Raw genomic sequence first — 4,174 nt, forward strand, 5'->3', positions numbered from 1 at the left:
GACATGTCGCCGGCACTATCGACAGACAATTTGTGTACGAAATGACCGATGCATCCACGAATTCCATCAGCTCTACTATACCACATACTTCACTACAGATGGACCCCTCGTCACCACGATCACGACCGGATCCTATAACAAGTCATGACCACCTGCTGGTGCTCGCTGATCACGGTGATGATGCCCTTGTTCAAGAACTGTAAAGAACTTCTTGCACACTTGAACACGCGTTCGTGAAACATGCGTGCGTTCTCGGGACACGTATAAGCACTACATATCAGCATACCGCTTCTGGTGTTGGTAATACCCACGTTGCCATTGGCAGCGTTACCCAACCATAAACAGCTGGTTATAGAACATATATGCGGCTCTTCAACATATATATGTGTGCGTATAAAATTTATACAAAGCTTTAGCGTCATTTTGTAACGTGTCGCTCAGTAAAAAAGTTACGCCACAGTCACCTACCCGCCACATGCTTCGCAGAACATCGACTCCCACGCTACGTGGGATCTGCCGAATTTTTTTCCTGAGCAGTTTCCAGCCATGGCGTGGCTTTGTGGTAGGACGCTCTGCCACGCAAAAAGCCGGGGTCAGATTCTCACTCGAACCAAAGAGTTTTATTATTTATTTTATCTGCATCTTTCTCAATTTCCCGGTCACGGACAACGTTGATTTTTCGCTCACAATCAACGACGCCGACACCGGAATTTCTGCGAAACACGCTCCTTAAGGCTATCGCGTTAGATTATTACGCGCCACCAAAGAATGCTATGGCCAGTCGGCGGACGCCAAGGAGAGAAATCCTGCCGTGCGCAACGCGCGCAGCCGCTGCGGAAGCCGAATCGAGGAGAGGGAGGATAAACGTTGTCTACGCGTTCGGTTTGTATTCCCGAGGATGATTAAAAGCTCGTTCACACCGGAGGCGGAGCCGCAAAGCGGCCAAGCGGGCTTTTCAAAGCAGCGAGGCGGCAACCGCGCGTACCTGTTCAGACTGCACGGCTCTCTTGGCTGCCCGCGCGGCCGAAGAGGCGGGGCATCTCGCGATTTTGCGCGCGCGTGTCGCCATCTCGTGGCACCCTCTGTCTCTACCCTCGCCACCAGAGCGTCAGTGTACTCGAGCCGGCTGCGGAGATATCGCGCCATATCTGACTGCTGCTTCACGTGCTGACGCCTGTGATACCTGTGATGAGTTCAGACGAAGAGGATATGCTCGGCCTTTTAACGGTCGCGTCCTTGCCTGCGCACCATGAACGGCTGGAAGCGCAAGAAAATACACGCCGCCAACGTCGCTGGTGGGTCCGTCCCGCCCTGCAACAGCGAGCTGCAATGGGCCATGCGGGCGTTTTGTTGCCGCACCTTCGGTCTCGCGACATAGAGTACTACAGAGAGTGAGTACCCATCATGAACTAATGAGAGTTCACGTAGTGTTTTAGTGATGTGTGCAACTGTAAATAATAAGTTGTACGTGTTCTTCATGGTGTCTGGCACATGTGTTTATTCTGCAGCTATTTGAGGATGTCACCGAACTGCTTCCACACTCTGTTGGAAATGCTCGGGCCAAGGATCAAGAAGAGTGACACGAACTACTGAAAGACAATCCCTGCAGAACACCGGCTAGCTCTAGCAGTCAGGCAAGGGTGGCTCGTATCAGACACATTTTGCGCGTTTAAGTGCTTGTATTTTTACGTCATTCATAAAAATGATTGTTTTATCGTCATCGTGCAAAGCGACTTAACAGGGCTGTTCCCGAGCAGTTTTTAATTTAGCGATGTCTGTTGTTTCAGGTTCTTGGCGGCAGGGGAGGCGCTACACTCGTCGTCGTTTAATTTTCTGTCGGGCAGATCGACGGCCTGTGTCATCGTCTCTGAAGTATGCCAGGCGATTTGGGACATACTTGGACCCTTACACGTGGCACTTCCGTCAACTCAGAATGGATGGTCAAAGGTAACCTGTCAGTTCATGCTTTATGTGGTAACTGTCTCTTACAAATGTTGGCCTGTACTATTTACATTGTACAGCAATATGTTCGCCACTGTTTAGTTCTCATCAGTATGAATGAAACCTCACTATTATAGTTTCATATGCAACATCTCTCTTTAAAATTCTTTAAGCATTACAATTCGTTGCTTTGTATGACCTCAATTGCAGGTTGCGAGAGACTTCGAAGAGAAGTGGGATATGCCACACTGCCTGGGTGCCATAGACGGCAAACATGTGAACGTGGAGTGCCCAGCAAACTCGGGAAGCCGAGACAGGAACTACAAGGGTTCATTCAGCAAATCGGTGATGGCAATTAGTGATGCAAACTACAGGTAGGTGTCAACTGATGTGGCTTTGTATGTGAGTAATTATAGTTTGAGTAGGCGGCCCAGTTTATAGCGAATGCTGTGTGCATTTCCAAATGGAGGCTCAGCCACCGGTCGGCATGGTTCTATGCTATCTTACCGACAAATTGTATTCCACGTGTACTGCTTGTATCAAGGCACATTTACTTATTTCGTTTCCCACAATACAGTAATCAAACTGTACTTGCTGAAGATGAGTCATTCGTGAAAACATAAATAGTTAGCCTAAAAATCAATATGAAAACTCATAGATCCCACTCATGCAAAAGTACACATAGTTTGGCAGTAATGAAAAAATAACGGTCAAGAAAAATCAGTTTTGCTGTACCATAGTTGTATGCTAATTATTATGCTTAAATTGGATAGATTCTTTGAAACCACTAATGTTCTAACGAGTGTTTATCGCATTAACCGATATTGCTTATCAATTTGTTTAAATTCACACCACTGAAATCCTGATAAACGGTGCCTGTCAAACATCAATGCTAACATTAGAATGATTTTTTTACATTGTAGCTTCCTGTATGTTGAGGTTGGCCACAACGGAAGCGAGTCAGATGGTGGCATATTCAGTAGAAGCAAACTGCAACCCATGGTGGTTGATGGCACTCTTGGAGTTCCGCCAGACACAAGCCTTGGAACAACTGGCAACGTCCCGTATTTTTTGTTGGTGACGAGACATTTCCTCTAAAGACCTACCTGATGCGGCCATATTCTAAGAAGTGTAAGTAGAGATATTATAAATGCACATTTGTTTATATTAGAGCCATGACCTTGCCATTGTTAAACCAATAATGCAGTTCAGCATACCATTGATCACTTGATAAAATTGCTTTGCTTCATGTTGCGTATTTACTAAGTATTCATTTTGTCAAGAAATGCGCAAGTGAACTTGTGGTATACAGCGTAAAAAGACATAAGAAATTAGTGTCTTTTGCTGTATGTACCAGCACTACTGACAATTTAGAGTACAAGTACTGACAATTGATTTGCATGTTAGCGCCAAAAGAACGTTTGTTTTGACGAAGGATTTCTGCACAGCTCTAATGTTTCTTTGGTTGAGGTAATATCATAGAAAGCATCAGAGGAACTATGCACTTGATTGTGAATTGAAGATATCAGTGTTAAGAGAAAACGTACAAGTGATTGTACACAACAAATTATGTCATATGGGTAGACGCGTGTGGTGCATCGTATTTTTGGGAAGTCAGCTTCATTGCAAGACATATGCTTTCTTACAGGTCTTCATCCTGTTCTCACTGGGAGCACCACAGCTTCCACAGCCCAATCCTCCACTACACGAAGCAGTGCAACCAGCCAATTTGAGGAGCTGCACCAAAAGAGGATATTTAATTATAGGTTGAGCAGGGCTCGTAGATTAGTCGAAAATGCTTTCGGTATACTGGCTAAGAAATGGCGAATTCTTCGTCGCCCCTTTAAAGCTAAAGAAGAAAACATCAGAAAAATTGTGTCTGCCTGTGTGGCTTTGCATAACTTCCTTCTGAAGGAGTCGCCTGCTTCGCGAACTATGTACTGTCCTCGAGGCACCACAGACAGTGAAGACTGGCAAGGCAACCGAACAGATGGGAGCTGGAGAAGCGATGGTGCAGTCAACGGCGCACTGGCTACATTACCCGGCACAGGATGCAACTCGGCAAGGTAAGCACGGCTTAGTAGAAGTTTCTTTTGCATGCATCTAAGGTATAGCCATATCCCAAACCACATTGGGAAATTGTTTTGCCTCAATATCACGATTGTCTCGAAATATCTTTTTACAGGCTTGCTTATGCCATTCGCGATAAGCTGTGCAGACATTTCATAACAGA

The 4,174-nt window shown here is 45.8% G+C and overlaps 1 pseudogene; it reads left to right on the forward strand.

Annotated features, from left to right (window-relative positions):
• Window positions 1-1,518: 1,518 nt before the first annotated feature.
• On the forward strand, window positions 1,519-3,080 carry LOC125757573 (uncharacterized; annotated as a pseudogene).
• Window positions 3,081-4,174: the final 1,094 nt, after the last annotated feature.

Source organism: Rhipicephalus sanguineus, chromosome 3 (assembly GCF_013339695.2).
Source record: "Rhipicephalus sanguineus isolate Rsan-2018 chromosome 3, BIME_Rsan_1.4, whole genome shotgun sequence".
NCBI lineage: Eukaryota > Metazoa > Arthropoda > Arachnida > Ixodida > Ixodidae > Rhipicephalus > Rhipicephalus sanguineus.